Source organism: Electrophorus electricus, chromosome 7, assembly GCF_013358815.1.
Source record: "Electrophorus electricus isolate fEleEle1 chromosome 7, fEleEle1.pri, whole genome shotgun sequence".
NCBI classification, from domain to species: Eukaryota; Metazoa; Chordata; class Actinopteri; order Gymnotiformes; family Gymnotidae; genus Electrophorus; species Electrophorus electricus.
In genome coordinates this window covers 2,160,116-2,176,350 of record NC_049541.1, presented here as the reverse complement: position 1 = coordinate 2,176,350, position 16,235 = coordinate 2,160,116, and the positions used below count along the sequence as shown (strand labels likewise).

Below are 16,235 nucleotides of genomic sequence, written 5' to 3'. Positions count from 1 at the left end.
CTTCCTGCATGTCTTTGCCTTGCCATGACTACATCAGCACAACCACTTCCTGTTTCCTGTGTTTGGGTAAGTCCATTAAATTTGAGAAGGACTGCTGCTAAGGGTGTCCCAACCAGTTATTAGGTTTAGGGGGCCATCACTTTTTCACACAGCGCCATGTAGGTTTGGATGTTTTTCCCCCTTAATAATAAAAACCTTCATTTAAAAACTGCATTTTGTGTTTACTTGTGTTATCTTTGTCTAATATTTAAATTTGTTTGATGATCTGAAACATTTAAGCATGACAAACATACAAAAAAGAAAATATCAGGAAGGAGGCAAACACTTCACACCACTGTACATTAAAGGGATCTCAGCTCTGCTGGTCAGGACCAACAGTAAGGAGTGTAGATTCCACTGAGTCTGAGGTAGACACACACACACGTTTATGCATCACTAAAATACTACTAAATCTCTGTTAGAGCGATACTGAGTTACGTTTGGTCATCTCCTTCTCATGACTTGTTATTGCCTTCCTCTCTGCATATATTTCAGGTAGCACTGACCTTTGACCTCAAAAATGACTACATTATCAAAGCTGCACACTCGCTGACAGTTACTTTGAATTATCTGTCCCCTCTAAATTCCTTTAAAGTCCAAGTCGATTTCTCCTCCATTTTATATGGACAAATATGATTGTGGATGTCAGTGGATTTACTGTATGTACGTGGTTCATTAAAGAACAGAGAAAAAATAGTATCACAACTGAAAATGAATGAATGTGCAAAAAATAAACTAGAAAATCCAAAGTGTTTTCAGAGCCGTTTTCTGTCGCCTCCCAGCCTCTGCGTTTAGGCTTCTGTCGCCCATGTCCACTTAGGTAGCACGTGCAGCGTGTGGATTCTTCTGTCTTCTTTCTACTTTTGTGTAGCTGCTACACCATTAATTTGTCAGTGTTTGCCCTGCCTTTACAATTCAAACCTAAGATGAACCTGAAACTGCAGCTGTACTGAACGGTTACGAATTATCACACAAGACAAGACTGAAAATGACCAAGCCAAGCAAGCAGAAACCAGTGACGCATGCAGAAATATTTAGTGTGGGGGACAAATGGCGCCACTGAACACATTTGGGTGGTACACTTCAAAGGCCATATGCTTCAGATTATGATATTCATGTGGGATCAACCAAGGAATCATTAATTAGCCATTGATTATTAATCATTAATTATCATTGATTAATTAATGAATGAATGATCAAATTCCAATTTCAGTGCATCATCACCAATAAATGAAGGGTGTGGGTTTCTTGAACATACATATGAATTATTAACCGAGAACAAAAGATCATTTATGTCCAGTGCATCATATATTATTTACCAGCATCTTCAGTTCTTTGAATCAATTCAATCTACTCTAAAACATCAAGCTTAAACTGTAATGTTTTTTCTAACAGAAAGATCATATACAGAACCACATCCGCTACAGTATCAGGGTTGTGTCCCGCAGTGATGACATCACCGTAGTTCTATTTTGTGTCCTCTCATGTCATGTCCTCCAAGTTCAATAAAAGCAGACTGTCCTTACAAATAGTCCAGCCCTCTTTTCAAAGTGTGGTTTAAGGAAGTAGAACCACACAACCATTAGGTGGTGGTGACGTTATTATAATAGGCAGGTTCACGGTCAAGGACCTTTTTGGAAAAAGGACAAACTTCATTCATTTTCACTCAAAACAAACTACTGTGCTGTGAAAATGATGTAGGAACTCTAAATCTGGGCTACGTATTTTGTGAACTCCAGTATGTGAGTGTTTGGGTTATGGAGCAAAACCTCTTCTGTTCTACAGAAGAATAAAATACGTAACCACGAAATCAGACTCATTTAAAAAGGATCTAACAGGATCTCTGACTGAGCTAACAAACACACCACAAGTCAGACAAATATCAAAAACGAAAAGACCATATAAACGTTCCATGTGGTGTAAAATTTTAGATTTACTGTAACTATTCACAGCAGAATATTATAACTGTGGTTCAGCTAGGTCAGGTCTCTGTAAGTGGGAAAGTCTGTCACACACGCACACACACACACGCATGCGCGATGGCCCTGTTACCTGAGAGAAAGTTCTCTTCCTCATCCTCGTATCCTGAATGCTGGACTTCAGAAAGGCTTCCTGTTAGAGGAACCACATAGATCAAAGTCAACTGGGTTCTCAATCACAGCATCATTCATACACACATGTCATTGGCACCTTCAGAAAACACATGGGCTGGGGGGTACAAGATGAGGCCAATGAAAATCTTGGGGTGACACACTAAAAAGGCTAAAAAGACACATTATAAAATGACACTATACATGTAACCCCAGTAAATACTGCATAAAGACTACACTAACCACATACACAAAACTGTACATGTAACCCCAGTAAATACTGCATAAAGACTACACTAACCACATACACAAAACTGTACATGTAACCCCAGTAAATACTGTATAAAGACTACACTAACCACATACACAAAACTATACATGTAACCCCAGTAAATACTGCATAGACTACACTAACCACATACACAAAACTGTACATGTAACCCCAGTAAATACTGTATAAAGACTACACTAACCACATATACAGAACTGTACATGTAACCCCAGTAAATACTGTATAAAGACTACACTAACCAAATACATAGAACTGTACTTGTAACACCAGTAAATACTGCATAAAGACTACACTAGCCAAATACACAGAACTGTACATGTAACCCCAGTACACTAAGTTACAGAATATCTGACAATTGCACAGTAAAAATTGTAGCTACTTTGGAAAATGCCACAACAATGTGGGTATATAAACAGTAATGTTCTAATTTAGTTTTCTTGTTCAACCAGAAGTGTGTTTATTTGCTACTGCCCACTGCTATGTTGCCTTGGTACTGTCCACACATGACTCCTCATACTGGAATCTTAGCCTGGGCACTGTTATTTAGTATTGAATTGTTCCAGACATGTCTCATTATGTGTATCTATCTCATATTTCATGTATGCCTATATGCCCATATGAAAGCATGACACCTATATACATTTACTACTGGACTATAAACAAATAAATAAATAAATTATGTCTGCTTGACTTTATGTAGCTCAGCGGAGAAAGCACACTGAATTGTACATTGACAATTAAGGTTATTTGTATTCGTATTTGTAAAGAAGGCTTTCGTGTTCTTGAAGGTCTTTGACACTGCGGGTGTCCACTCGAGGTAGCCTGTCCACAGGGCAGGTCAGCCAGGCTGAACCATGCCACGCTCATGCACACTAACACCACACTTGTGCACACTAACAAGAGTTACCTAAATCTCTACTTGCTATTGTATTATCTAAAATAACACTCATGAATATTAATGTATATAATGCTGAAGGTTATAGCACATTTTACCTGTAACTAAGAGCAGGAGGGAGAAAGTAGAGCTCAACTTTACCACCATCGCCATCGCGGAGTGGAGGAGCTGCTTCCTTATCTCAGCAGTGGAGGAGGTTTTCAAACATCACCATGTTGCTCCAAACATTCAAGCCTCAAAGAGTAACACTTTATTATTATTTATCATTATTGTTTATTACTGGTAAGGGGCCCCATCATATCAGGAATCCAATTCTCAGTCTTTTGCAGTAAAAATAACAGAGTTATTTGATTTTTATTTGAAGGAGGTACTCTCTCTCTCTCTCTCTCTCTCTCTCTCTCTCTCTCTCTCTCTCTCTCTCTATATATATATATATATATATATATATATATATATATATATATATATATATGGACATGAGATATGCTCTAAGCAAATTAAAAAAAACCCAAAAACCCCAACTCATCAGCGGCTGCAAAGGGAATCAAACATTCAATCATAAATAAAGCGAATCAGCATTTCACTTCAGTTTTTTAAATTAGCAAACTTCAAGTGGTTGTGACCTTGTGGTCAGTCTGATGATCTCTCTACTTCTTTACTTCTCTTCTCTCTGCCTGCTTTCTCGTTCACATCACCATGTTAGACTTACTGTGCCTGTCCAGTGAAAATCAGGAAGTAGCAAATCCTTTTTTTTCATTTTTATTAAATACATTTTTCAAAAAATAGAAAGGAGAATAAATATTTTGACAATGGACACAAAAAAAAGAGTTTTTTCTGCTGAGAAATTCATTTAGGCCCAGGCACCCACAGCCACCCCCACAAACCCCCTCCACACACACACACACACACACACACACACACACACACACACACACACACACACACACACACACACACACACACACACACACACACACACACACACACCACCTTCATACCAGGAAGAGAAGGTTATTAATAGGATGGCAACTGGGTGAGGCTTAGAAAAAGTCCTAAATTAATCAGGGTTAGAAACAAACAAAAATGGAAATTTTGTTTGCTGACTTAAAAATGAGTATGAAGTTGATTAATTAGTCCAACCGAAACAGTACAAATGTGACTTTAATCCATGCCTATATCAGACAAAATTGCTGATTTAATTTAATTTAATATACAGGATACCATAACATATATTAATACTTCAGAAGTTCGCTTCAATGCAAGTGTCTGAGTGAGGTTTCTTTATAACCCAAAGAGAAAAAAAGAATACATTCAAAAAGAATGAAGCAGACTTCTCAGAAACATCACTAGCCTTGCCTTGCATTTTATTAAAATAAAGCACCAGTCACCCAGAAAAGTGCTGGCCTTTTAATACTTTCACTTGTGAATATTTGATTTGCACTGTGACAATACCAAAAGATTTTGAAAATAATTCCTTTCTACAAAGGACATTCTAATATATCTTGGTCAACATTTTTGGTAGCTCTTGAAAGCTGCATGAATTAACTGCATTGTAGTGATAGCAGATTCAACACACAACACACTTCTGCTTGTTTCACTTTTAATTTACAAGAAAAGGATGTCGATATTTATGCACATCTGTAATTAGGGCTGTGTTGCTGTCCCTTAAAGCTTAGCCAAACCCTAATATAACTGTAACACTATGGTTAATTCATAAATGTAGTACTATAGGTGTTATAAACTGCGAGCACTTTATCTGTTGATAATATGACTTGAGCCCCGTCTGTCTGATGTGGACTGTATTACTGCGGACGCGCAGTAAGACGCCCCTTTATATAAGGGGCACAGACAGATCTGTGGCATAAATGGATAAACCGTGTAAGGAATTTTAAATCTAATGCTTCACTAAATAATTAAGTGCATAAATAAATATATACGTTAATCAGACACACACGCGAGAAAGTAATGTTTTACGGCAGTTTCTGTACACGTGCATATACATACATCAGAGATGAGCGAGACGTGCCGCCCCCTAGAGGTGGCTTAAGTCATTACATCTTTTCACTGCCAACGTTCGCAGACATTAGAAATAATGTTCCGGTGAAGATTAAGAAATTAGATCAAAATAACTCTTGATGCAAATGAATCAGTAAATACAATCAAAACACGATCAAAGCAATATAAAATTCAAACTTCCAAATAACGTGCCGCCCTCACGTTCAGTGGGCGTGATGCCTCAGACTGCAGAGCACATGAACTACACAAAAACAAAAACAAAAACAAAAACAAAGACATGACTTTTAATGTTTTGGCTGACCACCTTTACTGTATTTTGTAATGAAATATTAAATATGAAATTCTCCAGTACTCCAGTATTGTCAGCAGCGACAACACACTCTTCATCTCCAACATGTTCCTCATAACACACACCATTCTGTTGAGGTGTCTGCTCGAATAAAACAAAAAGGCTCTGTATCATAAATGAGGTGTTGGGGACGTTGCCACAACGTCGTATGGCCCAGCCTGAGAATACCAGATTTTCTTATGTTGTGTTGCATATTAGCTAGTGAGCTAGGTAGCTAACGTCATGGAAAACGCTCCAAATGAAAGAATAAACAACAGCCAGAGTGATAAGAAACAGCCAAACAACAGCCAAAAGTAAGGAAAGGTAACTAGTGTTAATCCGATGAGCCACCGGGGGACAACGAACCAAGAAAGAAGTCCTGGGAAATAGCATAAGAGCAAAACAAAAACAAAGGTTTTCTTATTCTTTTCCAAATCAATGCAAACATCGGGGAAGTAGGAAAAATGTAGGAATTCAAAGCACAAGAAAACCGAACAACCCTACTAGACAAGTCCAAAGGATTTGACCTGGCAGAGAGGAATAACCACTAGGACATTTACCAACACTAGCCACTGTGTGAAGCAGCGTGAGTGGCTCTCTGCCTCCCTCTTGTAGCCAATGGTGGCTTAACAAGTAGTCTAACAACGCAGAATTAACGGAGCAACACACTGATTTCAGCTTCATCGTCATGTCGACGACTCAACTTCTTCCATCCTAAATTTATTTTTTTTTTTTTTACATCTCTCTGCATGAGAGAGAAACCTCAGAAATCATATCTACCAGTCCCCAGCAAGCAGCGATGCCCCGAGACATCTGTAGGGTCATCTGGGGTCTTCGGCGAGTGTTCAGTGTCTGGTGGACAGATGCTGTATAGAAGACGTCCTCTATCTTGTACTGGTAGCTGAGTTATCGCTCATCCCTCGTGAGTTCAGCATTTTGAGAGCGGTATCTCCTGAGTGGGTCTGACTGCTCATGTGTTCATGGGTCCGAGCAGTTCATGCTGTGAATATATTTGTTTTCTTATTTTTCTTTTTGCTGAAGGTTACCATAACATGAACTTTTAGTTTAATCATCAGGGGCCAGATTCACAAATGAAAGAACATTTTCTTAAATAATGTGAGGAAAAAAACTTACTTTTCCAAAACACTTAAGAATTCTCTTTTCTAAAGCTCTCTTAAGAACAATTCTAAAATCAAGTGGTATTCTTGAAAAAATAACCTTAACCTTATGATAACATAAGACCTGTCTTAGGCTGCAAGCACTAACAAGGTAGACTCTAACTTTATAAATGTTGAAATAGTCTAATAATGACATAATGCTCACATATTGTCTTTTTAAATGTTTATAAGGCTTTCAAATGTGTGCCATCCTTAAAATAAAGTTGTCTACATACGAAAAACATAGCAAAACGTTTGCTTGAATCTGTGTTTTAGATGGAAGATATTTGGGTTTTGGAAAGAGAAAAAAAATCATCAACCAACTCTTAAAGACTAACCAGATCCTCTCAGAGACAAAGCAGATCTTCTCAGATACAGGGCAGGTCTGAACTAGCTGATTGCTTCTAAAGCGATACAGATCTTTCGGAAATATTCTTTATTACATAATCTCACATTTCCTTCTTCTTTAAGTTTCTCCTTTCTAGTTGTAGCTTTTCTCTCCCAGCTTTTATCCACTCACCCTGTCCCTTCCGAGGGACAGAGACCCCCTGGAAAAACTGCCGCTGGTTAGCCACCATCTCCTCTGTTTGTAGCTGAGCAACATTGCTAACCGAACAACAGCTGTATCTATGTCTCCTAATGCCTCACTTAGAGACAGTAATGAGATATTAAATAAAAAAAATTAAATAAAGAGTTAATAATAACAAAGTAAACTTATACATTAAAAAAGATATATTTATATCTATAAACAGTGAATATTAATACATTAAAAATTGAATTATTCCTCCAATTATAGTTTATGGACTAGTTGTTCATTCTCAATTTTCTCACTTTTTCCACGTGTAATGATTTTTATTACACATGCATCAGTACGACCAGTCACTGAGCAGAGAGGCGTGTCTCTGGCTTGAGGGGCAGGACTGGCCAATCACTGAGCAGAGAGGCGTGTCTCTGGCTGGAGGGGCAGGACTGGCCAATCACTGACAGGAAAGATGTCCCTCGCTGAATTGCAGTACTAGCCAATCACTGAGCAGAGTGGTATGTCTCTGGTTTGTGGGGCAGTACTGGTCAATCACTGAGCAGAGAGGCGTGTCTCTCACAGTACTGGCCAATCACTGAGCAGAGCTTCACACTTCTCATCAATCACTTCTGCTATCTCAGTTCCTTAGCAATGGCTATCATAAGGAGTAGAGGTTATCTGAACTTCATTGTCTTTGCTGGAATGAAAGCAGTGTGCCACCCAGACATATCCAGGTGCCAAGCCATCAACTGGTGATGATGTCCCAGTGAATGGCTGGCATAAAGTTTACATTGTGTTATATACTCCTTAGTTTTGTAAGTCATGTAAGTCTGTAGTTCTTAAAAAAACAACAACACCCCACCTCTTTTTCAGTTTCCATAGTGAAGATATTTGAATATAAGATGTTCCTTACCGTGCACAGCAGAGGAGCTGTGTGTAGTTTACGAGGAAGTAACAGATGAGGTGAAGAGTCAGAGATGGACCAGACTGTATTCACACTGCTGTTCTCAGGTTCGGCATGTATGGAGTGTGTTTATCAACATAAAACTCTGTTAGGGCCACAGCACGTCTGTGTTACTGCAAAAATGCGTCAAACAAGGGGGAATGTTGTTAGTGTCTTTAGTGAACGGGCACTTTAAACATCTTTTGTTGCAGTGCCGATAATCTCTGTTGTTCTGTTCAGGCATCTTTGGTGTGTCGTCCTCTCTGCCGCTGATGTACTTTTACGTGAACCAGAACAAGACCTGGCTGGAGGCACAGAGCACCTGTAGGGGGCTGTACACTGACCTGGCAACCGTGTACAGCATGGACGACGTCAAGAGACTGACACAGGCACTTCCTGGCAGCAGCGACGCGGTGTGGATCGGACTCAGAAAGAGTTGGGTCTGGTCTTCCGGGGAGGCCGTGTCCAACTACAGTCACTGGAAGCCGTACAATCCAAATGAGGGGAACGCAGAAGCATCATGCGCTGTGCTGACCACAGCAGGGTGGCAAGACTGGTACTGCTCCAACACCTACTACTTTGTCTGCTTTGATGGTAATGATTATAATTTATTACTTGTCACACATTTCAAACCTACATTTTCATGTTTTCCTCTATAAACTAGGACTAGTGTTGTTTTTCTTTTTTATTAAAAAATAATAATCTTTATCCTGGTAACCCATAGCACTGCACACTGATCTCACTATTTCATGTACAGTTACACAGCTAAAATGTACAGTGCTGTGGTTCCCCAGGTGTAAGACTGAAAAACGCTGGCGTAGTGCGATAAATGAAAGACGCTATTTTTGAACACAGATTTGCTAGGAAACTCTACTAGTGTAATGAGTGGGCTTACCTCAGGGGGGAGTAGAACCCAGATGACAGAACACGGGGCAGGTGTAGCTGATGACCTTCCCAAAACACTGCCCTCCGTGAACCTTCTTGCTTCTCTCATTTCTGAATTTATCCCCTTAGGAATGACGTCTGGAATGTTAAAAATTCCCAACATTCTATATGATGCTTCCATCTACTAGTAGACCGTATATAACCAAATCATTAATCCTATGGCTTTTTAAATGACTAATTAGTCTAATAAATCTATAAATATTCCTCTACCACTTTAACCCCTCAGCTGTAAATGCCTCTTAGCATTGACTATCCTACATCCAGTACCACTGCATGACAACTACTCCATCAGCCAATACACTCACACAGCTAAAACCCCTTAGTGACCATTACCCTGACAGCTAAATAACCCTACAGCATCCAATACCCCACAGCCAATTACCCCTTAACAACAACTACCCCATCAGCCTAGTAGCTTTCAACCACAATTTACTCCAAAGCTAAAATAACCTCTCAGCCTCGTCTACCCGATAGCCGTGACCCTGTCAGCCAAAATGAGCCCCACAGGATATTGAAATTATCATGCAGAACACACATTTTTCAATGTCTTTCTGACTCTCACTAAATTATCATTTATACAAAGAACGATTACCATCACTCTTTCACACAGGAAGCGCTGCCTCTGCAAGTTCAAGTTGCTACAATACATTTTTCTGTACGGTGTTGTTCCTTTTACTGTTATATACAGTTTCGAATGTCATTTAAACAGCAGTTAAACAACATTTATACCATTTTCAACAATAATCATAAAACTCTTCAAACGTGATTACCAGGCTTCTTCAAGACAACTTCAACTTTCCCTTTCTGCTTATTAATATCATTATAGGGGCGGACAATAACAAGCACATTAGTTTGGCATTTGTTCATAGAGTATCCACAGTTTCCCCAAAAACTTGTTCAGGAATAAAATCTGCTTTGAATTGTCATACAAATGCATTTTTATGTCATTTACTAAAAGAAGGAATTGTTCATTTTTAAATGCTTGCTCTTCAATTGTTTACTTCATGGATTTGCATCTGTTTTGGTATGTTAGATGCCAGATCTAAAACCTGATGAATATACTTTATATTGCCATAAGTGGGTACAACAATAACTTATTTTGTAAGGAAATATTATACCTGCACTACAGTGAACAGCACATGGCAAACATGCACTTATCTATAAAACACAAGTGCTCAAAGCTGAAAGGATAAAGTTGTTTTTATTTCTTAAAAGACTTTCGCTGCCTGATAAACATAGCAGCCAGAGTCATACCTACCTATAGTGACATTAATTAATCACCGAGTTTAAATGGTAACAGATGAGCTAAAATCAACCAGCATTGTCTACATAACTGATAGCTTGTTAAATTAGTTTTCTAATGCCGTCCCTCAACAGATACAGCTACGTCCAATGAAAGGTACATCCTAGTAACCTCAGCCCAGACTTACTGCACACAAACCTACACAGACCTAGTGAACTTCCAGAGCAGTGATGAGGAGCAGCAGGTCCTTAAGCTTCTCTCGGAGATGAATGTCTCCAAGGCGTGGATCGGCCTGATCTCCAGTCAGTGGTCTGACCACGCGTTCACCACATTCCGTTACTGGGCACCAGGACAGCCCAGAGAGGGAAGTTTGGACAGTGGATGTGCTACCACGACGATAGCTAATTCTGGGATGTGGACTTACAGTGACTGTGCCCACAAAATTCCATTCATCTGCTATGGAAGTAAGTGTCTGTGATCGGTCCTGTCACACTGACACAGGCATCTCCAACAGCCTAGCTGGAGAACTGAGCTTAAACCATAATCTTGACTCTACATGGCAAAGTACAGTTTCACAGATAATCTCCATGATTTGATAGAGAGTTAGATATAACCAAATAATATCTGACTGTATATTTCTTGACATCTTGAAATTATTTCTGAAGACCCAACAAATGCTTTTTAGACTCACTACATGTCCTAGAAGTAGTGCTTAGCAGTTTAATGAACCATGAGCATCAATCGAAATCAGGGATGCACACTGACATTTTGAGGGGTTCTAACATGAAAAAAGGACCCCCCCCCACACACACACACACAGTTTAGGTGTCATCCATCAGAATGTTTAACATTTATATTTACATATATTTAACTAACAAAATATGGTTTAACAAACATTTAACTAACCATAAATCCATTTTAAATGTGGAAATCATTTTACATATTAAAGTGAATACAATTTTAAAAACTGCATGCTGTTAGTATACATTAAGACATCATTGCACATATAGCTTTTTGTAAACTAGTTCCAGCAGCATGTATTTTAAGATAACACTAGCTTCTTTTACACATAAGCTAAAGTCCACGTTAGCGTCTTTCATATCACTGCCTATGTTAGCCAATTAGCTAGCTAATGGAGTTTGTGTCCAGTTCACATGGAGTTTGTGTCAGATTATTTTGTTAGTTTGCTTATTTGATTGGTTGTTTTGATGGCTGTGGGCCACCCCATCTTCTGTGTCTGAGTACTAAAATAAAAAGTCCTAAGAATTTTGAAGATATGTCAATTTAATTTGGTCTAACTTTAGCAATTATGGCTACACGTGTTAATGCAGCCACAACAGCAAAAATTAAAGTTATTATTCTTTTTTTCTTGTCATCAAATAGACGACTGCTTGGCAATTTTAGCCCGGCCTTGTGCACGTCCTTGATCAGAACCTCGCCAGATGGTGCTTCGGCAAACTATAGATACAGACACCGCTCCGCCGCTTTGTATCTTACACTTTGAACACAGCAGAGTGGGTGTTCTTAACCTTTCTTTTCTTATAGTACTCCAACCTCAAAAACGATTGTACCACTTTTTGAGAAAGCCGATGACCTGGACAGAGGCTCAGTCATACTGCAGGGCGAGGTTCTCAGATCTGGCTACTGCAGACGGTGCTAACGATGTGGCCAGCATGATGGCTGCAGTGGATCTGGGCTACAGTGGTTCTGCATGGATCGGGTTGAACAGAGCAGTACAAGCTTCTTGGGGCTGGTCCAGGAGGGATACCCAACTCCTCGGCTTCAGTAACTGGGATGCAGGGAGGCCGAATGGTTCTGGAAACTGTGCATTTAGTATCCACAGTGTCTGGTGTGATTACAATTGCACAGCACCTCTATATTTTGTGTGCTTCAAGGGTGAGTCAACAAAGACAGTTTGCAAATTCAGTTTAAAAGAAAGCTGTGAGACCATCCTTGTCTGTTGTTTCTGTATCTCAGTGGGTGTCGAATACTGTTATTTTTGTATTTCAGAGAGTGTTGGATACATTGGAGTAAATGTTGCCAAAAGCTGGCAAGATGCACAGAGTTACTGTAGAGAGAGGTACACTGACCTAGCAACCATCAGCTCACCTTGGCAACAGAACCTGCTGACAGAGCTTGTCGGTAAAGGAGTCTACGTCTGGGTTGGCTTGTTCCTGGACACCTGGCAGTGGTCTGACCAATGGAGCCTCTCTTTCAGAAACTGGGCAGCAGGACTGCCAAATTCTGGAACTGGGAACTGTGTTACCATGGTGACAAATTATTCTGGAAAATGGACTGTTGATAATTGTAACTTACAGTACCCTTTTATATGCTACGGAGGTGAGTCTCAGCAGCAAAGTAGACTCCAGGTAGACAGGTGTTGGAAGAAGGCCATTTATTAATTAGTCAGTCTTGTCATAATTTGTATGTTAATTTTTGTTTGCTGTAGATTCCATATAATACATTTGGCATGCAGTTTATTTTTCTGAGACTCTAAGTTGAGATCGGATACTAGTATCTGTTATTTATTTCTTAGATGTTAAAGTAAATTGTAAAACAGCTGAGGATTTGATTGGCCTTGCACTTTTGGTGTCTCCTTTTTGACTCGTATTCAACCACTTGGTTACTTCTTGGTTTAAGTTTCCACATAACATTTTCTCCAAAACGGACACCATAAAAAGTGACACAGAGAACCATAAAAGCTGTGTTCATTTTGATGGTAACTTCTCCTTACTTTCACAGACGAAGATAAGAGGAAAAGAAAACAGTTCATATCAGTGAATGTGTCTTCTGATGGACAAGCAGACCTAAATGTCCCATCACTGCAGACAGCAATACTGAACCAAGTATGTCTCGGTCCTGTGCTGCTATCAGACGTCTAAGCCTAGTTTATGAGAATTAAATCCCAGAAAAGTCCTTCACTGGGCACTGTGTTAGGCACATTAGTAGGCCACAGCCTGGAGGTTTCATAGTTTTTAATGTGTCACAGGATGGTTATAAGCTTAATACTATTACATAGCCTCTTCTGAAATAAATGAGATTTTCTATTCTGTTCATTGTCAGCTAATTACAAAAGAATCCAGAGATATGCTTTCTGTAGTATTGCATAGATATATTCTCTATAGTATTGTAAATTCTGTTTTAGTCTCATTGTGCTACAGCTTTATTTTTCATGTCACTGGTGATGTGACATGACCTCAGCTTTGGTAAACAACCAGAACACAAAACTATAGCAAACTAATCTTTTTGACAACACAACTAAGGATTTTGGTGCAAAAACCGTAGTAAACTAAATGTATGGTAAAGCTTAGATGTTTAATAGTTTAATGGTTAAGTCAAGTTCATTAAAAATGTAGGACCTGTGACTGTGTAGTAGCAAACCTTTATCATCATCTAACTACAAATAACTGATTTTGGTATTTAAATGAGTGCTGTCTCGTTGCAGATTGAACAAACACTGAAGATACGAGCACTAGATAAAAATGCAAATGTGAGCTGGACACAGGGACAAGCTGGAAAGGTGTTTGTCCTTAAAGAGCAGAAATCTGATAAAACAAAGAGGCCTGCTGATGGGTTATAATGCTCCCACACAAAATGGAATTCATTGATTATATATATATCATATGAAATATATAATAATTATTATTTACATTAATATAGTGCTTTCTCAGACTCAACCTTTGTAGATATCAGCTTTTACCAATACTCACACACACAGAGAGAGGGAGGCAAAACCAAGACCAAGCCACCAAGCTGTGAGTGGTACACTCAACAGTATTCATATTTTGGGGCCCTGGTAGCTCAGTGGTTAAGGTACCTGACTAACAATCACAAGGTTGCCAGTTCAAGCCCCAACAACACTGTTGGGCCCCTGAGCAGGACCCTTAACCCTCAATTGTTCTCAGTCATAGTTGTAATTTGCTTAAAAGTATCAGTTAAATAATGTAATAAACTTGTACTATAGTCTGTCTGCATGAAAAACTACTGTATGAATTAATGATTTGTGCAACCACTTTAATAAAGAGATAAATAATAAATGACTGTTTATTGAGTTGTCCTTCCTCCTGGCTGATTATAACAAATAGACAGAAATAAGAAAATAACTTAAAAAAATTACCATAAGAACAGAATTTTCAGACATTTTGTTTGATAAATTTTAATTCCACAAAGTTATTTACAAGAGAGATGTTAGTTTGTTTGCAAAGCTAGTACTGAATGATTATGTGTTACGCATCATCATAACAAAATTTAGTTTGCATGTATAGGATTGTCACTGGTAAAAACAAACTGCTAGAAGTAATGAGTTGTAAGATTTTCATACTACTACTAATAATCACAGTCTAGTTTTAAAATGTAAAGTATATGGTATACATTCACCACATACTGAATGATCTGTTAAATGTACAGTTGGATTTGACACCATCTCATGGATCTGTTTCTGAATGTAGGGCCCGTGTTGGCTGGCTGATCCCTCTCAGCACTCGGACATGTCGCTACGGGCTGCAGTAAATGCCGCTTACGCTTATATCCTTCCACTGCTCCCCTTCCCCTCGTCACACCTTATAGTGCCTTTACAGGGCAAGAGAATCAACTGGACACTGCAGGTCTGGGTAGGTGCCAAGTAGGCATGAGTGGTGAGTATACAGAATCAATAAACTACAACACCCAGATGCTGAAATGTGCTTTAGTGGCTGGACACTTCCTGGGGAGAGAGAAAGGAGATTGTAGGACTCCCATGATGCCATGCGCCTCCCCGCAACCTGTAAATAAGATGGAAATCAATGTTTACCTTTGGTTAGTATGTTTAATTAGCTTTTCTGTCGCTTTAGTTTTCTTCTTAGCAATATTTAGACTGTTATCCTCATCGTGTGTGTGTGTGTGTGTGTGTGTGTGTGTGTGTGTGTGTGTGTGTGTGTGTGTCTTTTCTGTCACTGTTTCTATGGTTAATAAACAATACATTTGTTTCCATGCTCCAAAGCTACTGTCTCTCTTCATCCTACTCTCAGCTTTATATCAGTGGTCCCTCCCTGTCCATTTTATATTATCTCATTTTGTCTTTCTCTCTCTCTCTCTCTCTCTCTCTCTCTCTCTCTCTCTCTCTCTCTCTCTCTCTCTCTCTCTCAGATCGGAGTGGATATATATCTTCCGAACCAATCAGAAAGAGCCTAACAGAGAGGGACAGAGAGTTAGAGAGACCAAGGTGTAGCCAGATGGACAGATTGATGAGGAGATGTGTGGATGGACAGATTGATGAGGAGATAGATGGATGGATGTTGGTTGTGGTGAGCTGTTTTTTCACCACAGCCACTGTGTTGAGTATTTCAGCACACTGGTGACTGTACAGCCTGGCAGAGTGTGCTGTTCCACTTCTACACCTGTGTCCTTGGTGTGATCCTGTTTTGCAACTCAAATTTGCAATGTAATTTGAACACTGTAGAGGCTTGTCTGAACTGCACGAAGAGTCATTCAAATGTTTTGCATCCCAGTAAACTCCATAGATGGTATCTAATTTTCAAATTCACTTATCTAAAGCTAATACCTGGGTATGGAGTATTAACAAGATACAACATTTCAAATCTTGAACTTATTGGTAAAATATTGGTAAGATTTGTGCAAATTAGTTTTTGCTTTATGTAGTGGAGATTGAAAGTACCAAGTTAATTCAAATTTACCAGATTGTATTCACTCTAATATTGAAATGAAGCTTTTGTCATGGGAAGGAGATGATACCACAACACACACGTTGCTCTTTTAACTATTTGTGTAG

At 39.1% G+C, this 16,235-nt stretch overlaps 1 protein-coding gene across 1 annotated transcript in view; it reads right to left on the bottom strand.

The window, feature by feature from the left end:
• The window catches only part of LOC113581929 (polymeric immunoglobulin receptor-like), a 3,716-nt gene extending 3,693 nt beyond the window's left edge, over positions 1 to 23 (bottom strand). The window contains exon 1 of the mRNA XM_035528491.1: positions 1 to 23. This exon is cut by the window's left edge and continues 46 nt beyond it. The gene's annotated coding sequence lies outside the window, so the exon portion shown is untranslated.
• Positions 24 to 16,235: the final 16,212 nt, after the last annotated feature.